Source organism: Trichomycterus rosablanca, chromosome 16 (genome assembly GCF_030014385.1).
Source record: "Trichomycterus rosablanca isolate fTriRos1 chromosome 16, fTriRos1.hap1, whole genome shotgun sequence".
NCBI lineage: Eukaryota > Metazoa > Chordata > Actinopteri > Siluriformes > Trichomycteridae > Trichomycterus > Trichomycterus rosablanca.
Genome location: NC_086003.1, coordinates 2,103,986 through 2,119,288, shown reverse-complemented (window position 1 = coordinate 2,119,288; position 15,303 = coordinate 2,103,986). Strand labels below are relative to the sequence as shown.

Here is a 15,303-nt window from a genome sequence, read left to right as displayed (position 1 = left end):
GGCAAACAAACATTAGACTTACCATTTGATTTGGTACTATTTGAAGTGATGGTGTCTTTTCCTTAGTTTCCTTAGCGGTTTTCTCCCACCTCCCAAAAAAGATGCAGACTGTGGCTGTTAGATGCGACTGACTGACTTGCCTTATGGAGAACTGGCATCCTGTTCAGACCCACTGAGACCCTGGTCAGAATTAAGTACACAATGATAATACAATAATTATGTAATTATACAATATAAAATTAATCTTAATCCTATTAGTCCTTCATAAGTGCGTTTATGTGGTATATAAATAATAGTCTGTATGTGTACAGACTTCAGATAAAGGACATGAGTCGCCTTTGACCCATATTTATATATGCAAATTTACTTATGCAGACTGTACATCTTTATTTTACAGAGTGTAAATTATTGCTAGTATTTTCATTACTGCGGCTACTACCTCTATTGGAGAGATGCCATGCAAAATTTCATTCTACCTGTGTACAGTGACAATAAAGATTTATTCTATTATCTTTTTCAATAACCTTTTTTATACATTTCTCATGAATATTTATGAAGGCAGAATAATGTTGGATAATGTTGCAATTCCTGTTATGTATTATTTTAGCTCACATACCTGAGCACTATGAATTAAACGGGACATTAACACGCTGTGTTTAATCCTGTGTCGGTTTTGTTAAAGTCGTTGCCCTGCTAGTCCAACAAGACAGATCTGAGCATTAGTATTTTGTAGGGGTCTCTGACAGCTGTGAGCACATCTGTATATCTGAATGTACATTTATTTTCATAGACAGACCCAGGATGTGAAGGAACTCGGTTACAAAAGTTTCCCGATTCGAGACCACAAATTACAGTCTGCTGCTGCTGCGAAGAACCCGAGCTGAACGAAAACCTAACAAAGGGATTCTGTTGAAATCTACTCGGCTCTACTGGCAGCTGTGATCAGATCTGAAATCATCAGAGATGTGAGTCTAACGGAATAAAACATACATTTACATTTTCGGCATTTAGCGGACACTTTTATCCAAAACTAAAAACTAAACTGTAGTACACAAGCTTAATGTCCAAGATTAAAGTCTTAGAAATAGGCCTGATGTTTGATTTAGTCCTCTCCAAAATGTCTCAGTGCACAGCTGTATAACAGCGCAATAATAATAATATTAATAATCATTTTTATATAGAACATTTTTAACAGGAGTTCTTACAGGACACAGAAAGGCATAAATACAATCATTTAAATAAGAAAATAAAAAAAGCTTGATTTTGAAAGAAATTAATTAATAAATGAATGAAAACACTGTAAATCAGCAGGTCGGTGTCGCCCCAGGATTTTAGGCTGTTCACGCTCTTTTGCAAAGCCTGTATTTGAGTTATGATGGGGGATTTAACCCCATCCCCAAAATACCTACATGAGACCCTGTAATCTCATGGATAACCTGTATTTAAGCCATGACTGGGGATTTAACCCCATCTCCAAAATACTCTGTATTCTCATGGATAATGTTTAAAACCGTCTCGCTGGAGCAGGATGGAGGAAAATGTTAGAACTTGAGGGTCATTTCACAATTAAAAAAGCACAAATACAATAATTCAGCTAAAAGAATAAATTAAGGATCAAATTAAAAAGAACAACGTACAATTAATACAATTAAATACAAACCCCACACTGTGTTACATAAAACTAACAATGTCTTTTTATTTCATGCATCACTTCTTAATAAAAATAGAATGAACAGTTTTAGCGTGTACAATCTTGTAGTCCGATCTTTTTCACACTGATCAGCTCCAGCTTTAGTTTTTTTATCTATGTATCTTGAATCAGTGCAGTATCGCTCCATCTCTCTCACACACAGACACGGCGGACAGGATTAATCTAAGCAGGTCATCTCTCCTCGTCTTTTTGTTCGGCGTGCACACCGTGGATCACAGCGTGAGCATTTAGGGGCCAGTGTGAGGGTGGACAGAGGCGCTAACCCATGATGCTCTGCAGCCACACGAAGCCACACAGATACTGTTTCTGATATGAACGCACCAACCAAAACTGCAAACACTGCAAACAGAAATCCTGGGAACCTTCAATGCTGGTACTTCTCTCATGTGAAGCATTTGTTAAATAATAATTAGTTTCCATTTTTATTTATTTATTTTTTTAATGATTTACACGTTTAGTTTCATTTCAGTTTCATGAGATTTCAGATCTGCTGGGTCACAATGATTAATTAATATTTACATATTATTTTATTTTATCGATCTTTATTAAGTTTATTCTGATCAAGGTCACAGTGGGTTAAGAATCTGAAGCAGGCGCACTTGTCCACTTATTTACTCACAGTGAGAAATACAATACAATCCACCTTCTGCATAGTTTTGTAGAACAAAATCTGTAGGCAACCAAAACACACATAAGCAAAACATGCCAAACTCCTCGCATACATGACTGGAGGTAAAAAATGAATCCTACACAGTACGGCCAAAAGTATCTGGACACCTAGTTGGAAATCCCATTTAAAAACAAACAGATAATTAACACTTTATTAAGGTTGTCAAGAATTACCATAAAAATGAATAAAGAATTCAAATTATTGTAAAATCCGCTTGGGTTTTCTCTGGGTTTTTGGGCTGAACTTAACCTTTAAAAATCTGAAGAAGGGAAAATAAAATGACGATGAGATCTTGGGAAGAAGGCCTGTTTCACCAGTCACTGACCTTAAAAAAAACGCAAACACGATCTCTTCACCACACAGTTTACATCCAAGTCTAATCAGGTTCACCTCTCTGATCCAGACTCACAATGAGAAGAAACCACACATCTGTATCAGTTTAGAAAGATCTGAAGCTTTGCACTTTCCGAAGCGCTGACAACGTTCTGGCCCTTTTCGTTTTCCATAGATAAAATCACAGGCTGCGCTCGCCCCGACCAATCAGAGAGCTAGCGCCTGACGCTGACCTGACTGTCACGGCTAAGCCAAAACGAACGATGATTTAGGGGTAGATACTGCAGACTAAACCAACCCCACCTCCCCCAGCCACTGTGTTTAGGTCAGGGTGTTGGTAATGACAGTGTTCAGTGGTGGGGGGGAGGGATGGGGTTGTGTTTGTCACTTTGTTCAAAACAACTCGCACTCCAAAACAGCAGAGTTACTCCCCATAAATCTGTCACACGCCTGATTCTACTGTCTAAGTTAAATATAAAACTATAAAATATGACTATAAATGCAAACATATAAACAGAGTTGTTAGGGACATGCACATGTATGTTATAGCCTCCTAAATCCCCGACTACAGCTGAGAATTTCTGTGTGCTGATTATATACAGGACGAGTTGAATGCATTTATTATAAAGTACGTGGATTAGTGGTCTCTTGCCCAGTTCAAACAGAAAACCCAAACTGTCATCTTATGCTAACAGGGAATTTGTTGTGCATGGTGGGATGTAATCCAAGAACCATCAAAAACATTCAGGCATGAATTAGAATGTGCTGTATGATACAGACAGTATCACCAGCACCAGAACACCATTACTGTCACCGCTGTGAGTCGGCTCCACCATCAAAATTCCATCTGGTAAGCAGTCGTCTTACGGTGGTCCGTTTTTATTAATCCATGGGTTTGGGGGAAGCTGAAAAATTACTTTTGCAGTCAGTACTTGTATACCTACAAAGAGCCAAATAACCCAACAGTGGCTGAATGGCAGCACAGGGATTCAAACCCAATCTTCCAAGTGATATCCCAAAGCTCTTCCACCAGGCTAACCAGGCTTAAAGAATCAAAATATTTTTACTGTATTGCTCTTTCGTGATACTTGATTCCAGAATTACCTGACATGTTATCTGGAGATTTGCACTCATGCAAGCTAACATGTATGTTTATAAAAGGCGGATGTTATTTACACAGAACACCAGAGTGATTTCCTGGTTGCGCACCAAACCACAATCTGCACATAATGTGATTTAGGACACAGGCTGCATTAAGTGATCTTAATGTTACTCTGAGCTCCACCTGTAAGGAGACACGGACTGGCTTATAATATTAAAATAGTGCTATGCTAAAAAATCTAAATTCTCCAGAGGAAGACGACTGTCCCAACGACACCAATGTGGAAGCGACGTTTTTTGTTTAATTCATTAAATTTTATGTTTTTGTAGCGTGTGTGTAGAGACGCTTGGAGAACTGATGAGCAGAAGGAATCTCAAGTTACTAGTACAGTCACAGCATTTAGAGCTTAAAGTTCAAACTGCCATGCTGTTCTCCACTCGTTACTCCTTTACCTGATCCTCTGAACATCACACTGGGATTTACAGCACACACACACACACAAGGTGAACCGGTCATGTGTTTTAACTGCACACACAGTGGGCAGACTAGTACACACACAGATACACACAAACTCATACACACAAATATAAATATATACACACACACACAAACATAAATATACAGACACACACACAGACATACATACACACAAACATAAATATATACACACAGACACACACACAAATATAAATATATACACACAGACACACAAACATAAATATATATATATATATATATATATATATATATATATATACAGTGTATCACAAAAGTGAGTACACCCCTCACATTTCTGCAAATATTTCATTATATCTTTTCATGGGACAACACTATAGACATGAAACTTGGATATAACTTAGAGTAGTCAGTGTACAGCTTGTATAGCAGTGTAGATTTACTGTCTTCTGAAAATAACTCAACACACAGCCATTAATGTCTAAATAGCTGCAACATAAGTGAGTACACCCCACAGTGAACATGTCCAAATTGTGCCCAAATGTGTCGTTGTCCCTCCCTGGTGTCATGTGTCAAGGTCCCAGGTGTAAATGGGGAGCAGGGCTGTTAAATTTGGTGTTTTGGGTACAATTCTCTCATACTGGCCACTGGATATTCAACATGGCACCTCATGGCAAAGAACTCTCTGAGGATGTGAGAAATAGAATTGTTGCTCTCCACAAAGATGGCCTGGGCTATAAGAAGATTGCTAACACCCTGAAACTGAGCTACAGCATGGTGGCCAAGGTCATACAGCGGTTTTACAGGACAGGTTCCACTCGGAACAGGCTTCGCCAGGGTCGACCAAAGAAGTTGAGTCCACGTGTTCGGCGTCATATCCAGAGGTTGGCTTTAAAAAATAGACACATGAGTGCTGCCAGCATTGCTGCAGAGGTTGAAGACGTGGGAGGTCAGCCTGTCAGTGCTCAGACCATACGCCGCTCACTGCATCAACTCGGTCTGCATGGTCGTCATCCCAGAAGGAAGCTGACGCACAAGAAAGCCCGCAAACAGTTTGCTGAAGACAAGCAGTCCAAGAACATGGATTACTGGAATGCCCTGTGGTCTGACGAGACCAAAATAAACTTGTTTGGCTCAGATGGTGTCCAGCATGTGTGGCGGCGCCCTGGTGAGAAGTACAAAGACAACTGTATCTTGCCTACAGTCAAGCATGGTGGTGGTAGCATCATGGTCTTGGGCTGCATGAGTGTTGCTGGCACTGGGGAGCTGCAGTTCATTGAGGGAAACATGAATTCCAACATGTACTGTGACATTCTGAAACAGAGCATGATCCCCTCCCTTCGAAAACTGGGCCTCATGGCAGTTTTCCAACAGGATAACAACCCCAAACACAACCTCCAAGATGACAACTGCCTTGCTGAGGAAGCTGAAGGTAAAGGTGATGGACTAAACCCAATTGAAAATCCTCAAGTGGAAGGTGGAGGAGTTCAAGGTGTCTAACATCCACCAGCTCCGTGATGTCATCATGGAGGAGTGGAAGAGGATTCCAGTAGCAACCTGTGCAGCTCTGGTGAATTCCATGCCCAGGAGGGTTAAGGCAGTGCTGGATAATAATGGTGGTCACACAAAATATTAACACTTTGGGCACAATTTGGACATGTTCACTGTGGGGTGTACTCACTTATGTTGCCAGCCATTTAGATATTAATGGCTGTGTGTTGAGTTATTTTCAGAAGACAGTAAATCTACACTGCTATACAAGCTGTACACTGACTACTCTAAGTTATATCCAAGTTTTATTTCTATAGTGTTGTCCCATGAAAAGATATAATAAAATATTTGCAGAAATGTGAGGGGTGTACTCACTTTTGTGATACACTGTATATATATATATATATATATATATATATATATATATATATATATATATATATACAGTGTATCACAAAAGTGAGTACACCCCTCACATTTCTGCAGATATTTAAGTATATCTTTTCATGGGACAACACTGACAAAATGACACTTTGACACAATGAAAAGTAGTCTGTGTGCAGCTTATATAACAGTGTAAATTTATTCTTCCCTCAAAATAACTCAATATACAGCCATTAATGTCTAAACCACCGGCAACAAAAGTGAGTACACCCCTTAGTGAAAGTTCCTGAAGTGTCAATATTTTGTGTGGCCACCATTATTTCCCAGAACTGCCTTAACTCTCCTGGGCATGGAGTTTACCAGAGCTTCACAGGTTGCCACTGGAATGCTTTTCCACTCCTCCATGACGACATCACGGAGCTGGCGGATATTCGAGACTTTGCACTCCTCCACCTTCCGCTTGAGGATGCCCCAAAGATGTTCTATTGGGTTTAGGTCTGGAGACATGCTTGGCCAGTCCATCACCTTTACCCTCAGCCTCTTCAATAAAGCAGTGGTCGTCTTAGAGGTGTGTTTGGGGTCATTATCATGCTGGAACACTGCCCTGCGACCCAGTTTCCGGAGGGAGGGGATCATGCTCTGCTTCAGTATTTCACAGTACATATTGGAGTTCATGTGTCCCTCAATGAAATGTAACTCCCCAACACCTGCTGCACTCATGCAGCCCCAGACCATGGCATTCCCACCACCATGCTTGACTGTAGGCATGACACACTTATCTTTGTACTCCTCACCTGATTGCCGCCACACATGCTTGAGACCATCTGAACCAAACAAATTAATCTTGGTCTCATCAGACCATAGGACATGGTTCCAGTAATCCATGTCCTTTGTTGACATGTCTTCAGCAAACTGTTTGCAGGCTTTCTTGTGTAGAGACTTCAGAAGAGGCTTCCTTCTGAGGTGACAGCCATGCAGACCAATTTGATGTAGTGTGCGGCGTATGGTCTGAGCACTGACAGGCTGACCCCCCACCTTTTCAATCTCTGCAGCAATGCTGACAGCACTCCTGCGCCTATCTTTCAAAGACAGCAGTTGGATGTGACGCTGAGCACATGCACTCAGCTTCTTTGGACGACCAACGCGAGGTCTGTTCTGAGTGGACCCTGCTCTTTTAAAACGCTGGATGATCTTGGCCACTGTGCTGCAGCCCAGTTTCAGGGTGTTGGCAATCTTCTTGTAGCCTTGGCCATCTTCATGTAGCGCAACAATTCGTCTTTTAGGATCCTCAGAGAGTTCTTTGCCATGAGGTGCCATGTTGGAACTTTCAGTGACCAGTATGAGAGAGTGTGAGAGCTGTACTACTAAATTGAACACACCTGCTCCCTATGCACACCTGAGACCTAGTAACACTAACAAATCACATGACATTTTGGAGGGAAAATGACAAGCAGTGCTCAATTTGGACATTTAGGGGTGTAGTCTCTTAGGGGTGTACTCACTTTTGTTGCCGGTGGTTTAGACATTAATGGCTGTATATTGAGTTATTTTGAGGGAAGAATAAATTTACACTGTTATATAAGCTGCACACAGACTACTTTTCATTGTGTCAAAGTGTCATTTTGTCAGTGTTGTCCCATGAAAAGATATACTTAAATATCTGCAGAAATGTGAGGGGTGTACTCACTTTTGTGATACACTGTATATATATACACACACACACACACACACACAGACACACAAACATAAATATATATATATATATATATATATATATATACACACACAGACACACAAACATAAATATATATATATATATATACACACACACACACAGACACACAAACATAAATATATATATATATATATACACACACACACACAGACACACAAACATAAATATATATATATATATATACACACACACACACAAATATAAATATATACACATAGACACACAAACATAAATATATATATATATATATACACACACACACACAAATATAAATATATACACATAGACACACAAACATAAATATATATACAGTGCTCAGCATAAATGAGTACACCCCAACAGATTTGTCAGAAAACCTTTAGTTTCTTTACAGAATCAACATTTTCTATGGGGTACTATACTACAGAATACTCCTACAAATGTGGGCCATTGATTGCAAACAAGATTTGTTCATTTGTACACACAAAAATGTTATTTTCTCAACAAATTCATTCAAGACCATGTTGCAAAAATGAGTACACCCCAATGAAAGTCTTAGGAGTTTAGACTACAAAATTCTAATTAACATGAATTTAACCACATGTGAGTCTAATTATTCATTAAACAGGTGTCCAGCAGACAGTTGACAGTTAAAAGGGCATTACTTAACAAAGAAAACCCCATCCCTTTTCATGCTCTCAGCAGTGGCACCACATGGAAGAGAAATGTTACAAGACCTGAGAAAGAAAATTGTTTCTTTACACAAGAACGGTGAAGGCTAAGCTTTACTGATCAGTCAGAATACTGTAGCAAAAGTGATACAAAAATTTAACAAAGATGGAACTGCAACCATCTCACAGAGACGTCCAGGCCATCCACGGATGTTAACACCCAAACAGGAGCATCTTCTGATGAGAAGTGTTGAAGAAAATCGGCATGCAAGTTCACTGCAGTTAGCTAAAGAGGTAAAAAGCCAAACTGGGGTGACTTTTTCCCATGACACAGTACAGCGTACACTGCAGAAGAATGGCATGCATGGGTATCATCCACGAAGGAAGCCTCTCCTGAAGCCCATGCACAAAAAAGCCCGCCTAGAATTTGCCAGGGCCCATGCTGAAAAAGATGAAGACTACTGGGACTCTATACTCTGGAGTGATGAGACCAAGATAAATGTTTTTGGAACTGATGGCTTCCAAACTGTATGGCGTCGCAAAGGTGAGGAGTACAAAGAAGAATGCATGGTGCCTACAGTGAAACATGGTGGTGGCAGTGTCCTTATGTGGGGCTGCATGAGTGCTGCTGGTGTTGGGGAGCTGCATTTCATCGATGGTATCATGAATTCACAGATGTGCTGCTCTATATTGAAGGACAAGATGCTACCATCACTTCGTGCCCTTGGTTGTCATGCACTTTTCCAACATGACAATGATCCAAAACACACATCTAAGGCCACTGTTGCATTTCTGAAGAAGAACAGGGTGTAAGTGAATCAGTATGTCTCCTGATCTGAACCCAATCGAACGCCTACGGGGAATTCTGAAGACACAGGTTGAGCATCACTCTCCATCCAGCATCCAGGCTCTAAAAGAGGTCGTTCTTGAAGAATGGAAAAAGATAGACGTTGCAATTTGTCGCCAACTTGTTCATTCCATGATTAGAAGACTTAATGCTGTCCATAAAAATCATAGTGGTCATACAAAATACTAGATGTAGTACTTTTTGATGTGGGGTGTATTCATTTTTGCATCAACTCATTTGAGTAAAACTGAATATTTTGTAATCTAAGTTATATTATTAACCTTACTTTTATGTTATGGGTTAAAGAAATGTTCTATGAAACTCAGTCTTGTCAAAATTTAGGAAATTGTTCCTGTGTTCAGTGAGATATTGATTAAAATCTTACTTTTCAAAGGGGGTGTACTCATTTATGCTGAGCACTGTATATATACACACACACACAGACACACAAACATAAATATATACACACAGACACACACACACACAAATATAAATATATACAGACACACACAGACATACATACACACACATACACACAAACACAGACATACACACAAACATACGCACAGACGCACACACACATACACACACAGACACACAAACATAAATATATACACAGACACACACACACACACATAAGCATGTAATGACCTACACTAAATTACCTCATTTAGGGTGTGATTAGAAATTGCTCAAAAATAGTTCAGGATTATTAGCAAGCTACCTTTAGCGTGGTCCAACCCCAACAGGCTTTGGGTGGTAAAACATTTTTAATGCCATCAGTCAGACAACAGTTATTAAACCAGTTCAGTAAAATACTTTTTAATGGTGTTTTTATGCTAATGAAGGAAATTATGTCAGTATTTAAAATTAATTTCTGATTGTAAAATGTTTTTGAGCCACCCAAATGCCCTTCTAAATTTACAGAAGTAGAAAAGAACTGTGGGATTTTCTGTCCCTTGCAGCCACATCCTAAAAAAACGCTCCACCCCGGTAAAAAAAGAGGGGGATGGATATGTTGAAGAGAGAGAGAAAGTGTGAGAGTGAGTAAGGTGTGAGCTGCTTTCACTGAGAGCAGCTGTATGGAGGACATGGTGGGTGGACGTGGTGGAGGCCGTGAGTGATCTCTGGCTACAACTGCCAAGAGTCCAACAGCTCGCACACCAACACAACATCGAACCCTTAAGCTTCACCAAACACCTACTTACGTCCAGTCAGAAATCCCATCAAGCGTCGCTCTGAACCCTGATCAGAAGAGTGGAGCACTTTACTGAGTAACTCACTAAACACAAACCTTACATTTTGAATTTCACAGCAAATTGCATATTACACACGACACGGCTCGTTTCATGGTCCATGAATTAGGAAGAGCCTCAGTTATAATGAACTTTTTACAGGATTTTGGAGTGTAAATGTGAAAATTTGTGCTGATTTATTCAAAAGATCTTTGTGAGGTTTGGCGCTGCACTTCAACACTCTTATTCATTTAAAATGTGTACTCTGGGGTTGAGGTGAAAGTTTAATCTTGGTCTCGTTTAACCATAAAATCTTTTGCCACATGGAAGCCATTTTTAGAAGGGATTTTTTTTCGTGCCACCCTGCCATGCATGCCAGTCTTGTGTAAAGCTTGTGAGATTGTTGTCACATGGACAGGTCGACCAATTTAAATCATTAGACTCTTGGTAGCTTCATAGTCCAAGGTCAGGTTTGTTGTGGTTTTATTACACGCTGCCGGCCTGTCTGGGCGTTTGCTTGATTATGAATTTAGGCAGGAGCTTAGTACCATGGAGAACTGGCCTTTGAGTTTGTGTTTTGAACGTTTCAGGCCACTGGTGGTGGTGCTGGTGGTGATGTGTGTGTTGTATATTTAGGTAAGGCGCAGGCCCTGGGCTGGCTGGTGTGGTGCAGGAGGGTCGGGTGGACGAGCCCATCTGGAGAACTGAATTGCAGGTTTCCTGTTCGCGTTGAGACTTGAGCTATGATAAGTAATGAGAGTGGCTCTGTGGTCCTGCCTGGCCGGCCCCGTGTTCCCTCCTGCCTGCTCCACTCTGGTTAGCATTCTGGCTAAATTTGTTTGTCGTGCTCCTGTAATTAAGCCTCTGTGTGTGTGTGTGTGAGAGAGAGAGAGAAAGAGAGAGAGAGAGAGAGAAAGAAAGAGAGAGAGAGAGAGCTGGAGCTTTTTGATACACGCTGGCAGCTGGCTTTAGGTTCCAACTTGCCGCCTCCCTGAGGACGCCCATGTCCTGCACTGTATGATTAGCTACAAGGTGCTATTTTGTGGTCCATGCGAGGGCAGCGCTCACCACAGGCCACTGTAACAAATGTCTAAATGTTCACATTAGCAATACTCAACCAATCACATAATGGAAGAAATATAGCACCACTGGGAGCAACGCTAGCTGATTTTATTGGTACGTTTAAGTGAGTTTCAGCCTAGTTCACTTTGTGTGTGTGTGTGTGTGTGTGTGTGTGTGATTACTGCTGACAATAACTTCAACATATGCTTGTACTGAGATGTTGAAAGGTTTTGCTCAAGGCTAACCAGTCTAGACAGGGTCGCTGATCAATGCGGTAAATGATTTTACCAAACATTAAGCTTTAAATGAAGATCTACATTTGAGGAAATGATTTATGGTTATATCTGCAGCACAGTACAGTTACAGTAGTGCTGCACAGCTCCAGTGTTTGGATTCTTTGAGTTGGGCATGTCTCTACTGTGAGCTTTCTCTTGGTTCTTCAGTCTTACTTAATCTCCCAAAAGCATGTCAGTAAGTAGATTGCCCTGTGATGGACTGATGCCCTGCCCTGGGTGTGTCCCCACTTTGCCAGACTAAACACGCTTACATTTGCATTTACATGGTAGTTGCTATGGGTACACACAAACAGAATGCTTTTTCCATACATATTGTACGCTGTAAAAAAATCAGTTAAGCCTTAGTTCAGGTCACAAGCCCGGTAAAATAGGATCAGGAAGCGCATCCGGCATAAAAACTGCACCAGAACTACAGTGTATCACAAAAGTGAGTACACCCCTCACATTTCTGCAAATATTTCATTATATCTTTTCATGGGACAACACTATAGACATGAAACTTGGATATAACTTAGAGTAGTCAGTGTACAGCTTGTATAGCAGTGTAGATTTACTGTCTTCTGAAAATAACTCAACACACAGCCATTAATGTCTAAATGGCTGGCAACATAAGTGAGTACACCCCACAGTGAACATGTCCAAATTGTGCCCAAAGTGTCAATATTTTGTGTGACCACCATTATTATCCAGCACTGCCTTAACCCTCCTGGGCATGGAATTCACCAGAGCTGCACAGGTTGCTACTGGAATCCTCTTCCACTCCTCCGTGATGACATCACGGAGCTGGTGGATGTTAGACACCTTGAACTCCTCCACCTTCCACTTGAGGATGCGCCACAGGTGCTCAATTGGGTTTAGTCCATCACCTTTACCTTCAGCTTCCTCAGCAAGGCAGTTGTCATCTTGGAGGTTGTGTTTGGGGTCGTTATCCTGTTGGAAAACTGCCATGAAGGGCAGTTTTCGAAGGGAGGGGATCATGCTCTGTTTCAGAATGTCACAGTACATGTTGGAATTCATGTTTCCCTCAATGAACTGCAGCTCCCCAGTGCCAGCAACACTCATGCAGCCCAAGACCATGATGCTACCACCACCATGCTTGACTGTAGGCAAGATACAGTTGTCTTGGTACTTCTCACCAGGGCGCCGCCACACATGCTGGACACCATCTGAGCCAAACAAGTTTATCTTGGTCTCGTCAGACCACAGGGCATTCCAGTAATCCATGTTCTTGGACTGCTTGTTTTCAGCAAACTGTTTGCTGGCTTTCTTGTGCGCCAGCTTCCTTCTGGGATGACGACCATGCAGACTGAGTTGATGCAGTGTGCGGTGTATGGTCTGAGCACTGACAGGCTGACCTCCCACGTCTTCAACCTCTGCAGCAATGCTGGCAGCACTCGTGTCTATTTTTTAAAGCCAACCTCTGGATATGATGCCGAACACGTGGACTCAACTTCTTTGGTCGACCCTGGCGAAGCCTGTTCCGAGTGGAACCTGTCCTGGAAAACCGCTGTATGACCTTGGCCACCATGCTGTAGCTCAGTTTCAGGGTGTTAGCAATCTTCTTATAGCCCAGGCCATCTTTGTGGAGAGCAACAATTCTATTTCTCACATCCTCAGAGAGTTCTTTGCCATGAGGTGCCATGTTGAATATCCAGTGGCCAGTATGAGAGAATTGTACCCAAAACACCAAATTTAACATCCTTGCTCCCCATTTACACCTGGGACCTTGACACATGACACCAGGGAGGGACAACGACACATTTGGGCACAATTTGGACATGTTCACTGTGGGGTGTACTCACTTATGTTGCAGCTATTTAGACATTAATGGCTGTGTGTTGAGTTATTTTCAGAAGACAGTAAATCTACACTGCTATACAAGCTGTACACTGACTACTCTAAGTTATATCCAAGTTTCATGTCTATAGTGTTGTCCCATGAAAAGATATAATGAAATATTTGCAGAAATGTGAGGGGTGTACTCACTTTTGTGATACACTGTATATGCGGACAAACGATCTACTGTGGCGACCCCTAATGAGATCAGCCGAAAGGAACCAATCATCACTGTTATAAATGCTTAATTAAAGTTATTATACTGCAGCGTGAGGTTTGTTCAGGCACATTAATTAAGATTTATAATCAAGGCTTTGATCTGTTAAGTTAAAAAATATACATACAAACATGCCAGCCAATCAGAAACAAGCATTTTCTGTGGCTATGATGAAATGCACTTATATTACCCATTAGAAAAGTAAGTAACATGGTTTGAAGTCAGGCAGGAGGCTAGGTTAGATTCTGAAGTTGTCTTTTACTGTTGCGCTTTTTACTGTTTATAGTTGCTGAGTTTTGCAGATAGATGAAAATTTCTTAAAAATTTATTGTTTGCCATCAGTTGTAGCCTAGTGGTTAAGGTACTGGACTAGTAATCGAAAGTTAGCTGGTTCAAGCCCCACCATTGCCAGGTTGGCACTGTTGGGCCCTCGAGCAAGGCCCTTAACCCTCAATTGCTTAGACTGTATACTGTCACAGTACTGTAAGTCCCTTTGGATAAAAGCATCTGCTAAATGCTAAAAATGTGAATGTAAGTGGCATCAAGTGAGGATGATGAAGAATGCAACAGTTGCAGTCTGTTACACATTCATGGGCATAAAATATTTTACAAGGAAGTACAACAATCTCCATGAGTCTTCCCTCTGTTTTTAAAATGAATATCATGAATGATTACGCCTGGAAATCTCACATCATACACTAGAGATAACGTGAAAATCTGTCTGAAGAGAAAAAACCACATGATATAAAAAAGATGTGGACTATCCTACAGTGTCCCCAGCATTACTGTCCTCCTCCTCTCCCCTCCTCTTCCTTCAGGACTGTAGGAGGGGTGGTAGGCAGTTGTAAAGACCAGGAGGCTATTAGACGGCATAAAAACACATCTTAGTGATATGAGCTCATCACTTCACCCTGTCCACCCTTTTCTGGCACCATCAGCACCTCACCACACACCAACCCCTTCCTCCACACTCAACGTTCCACGCTCCACGTTCCTGAATCATGCGTTATATAAGAGAACTAGCACACCTAAAACATACACTTACGCTTACTACATCAAACACTAGCATTACTCGAATTTTCCAACAAACAGATGATGTACGATGACCACAGACGAGAACTTCTACATGTGTTCCTGCATCGTGAATAAAAAGAACATCTAATAAATCAATCAGCACAACAACACTAGTAAAATCCATGTGAGGATTTCTGTACACTGAAGTTAAATCTAGTCTCTGTAACGCTGCGTCCCGTACACACCCTGCAGCGCTCCATCCCT

At 41.1% G+C, this 15,303-nt stretch overlaps 1 protein-coding gene across 4 annotated transcripts in view; it reads right to left on the bottom strand.

The window, feature by feature from the left end:
• The window catches only part of ctif (CBP80/20-dependent translation initiation factor), a 126,153-nt gene that overhangs the window by 72,488 nt on the left and 38,362 nt on the right, over nucleotides 1–15,303 (bottom strand). For 2 of the 4 annotated variants that reach the window (XM_063011533.1, XM_063011535.1), the window contains one exon: nucleotides 23–180. The exons of the other annotated variants lie outside the window; for them this stretch is intronic. The gene's annotated coding sequence lies outside the window, so the exon portion shown is untranslated. The remainder of the gene's footprint in view (nucleotides 1–22; nucleotides 181–15,303) is intronic. 4 annotated transcript variants of the gene reach the window in all.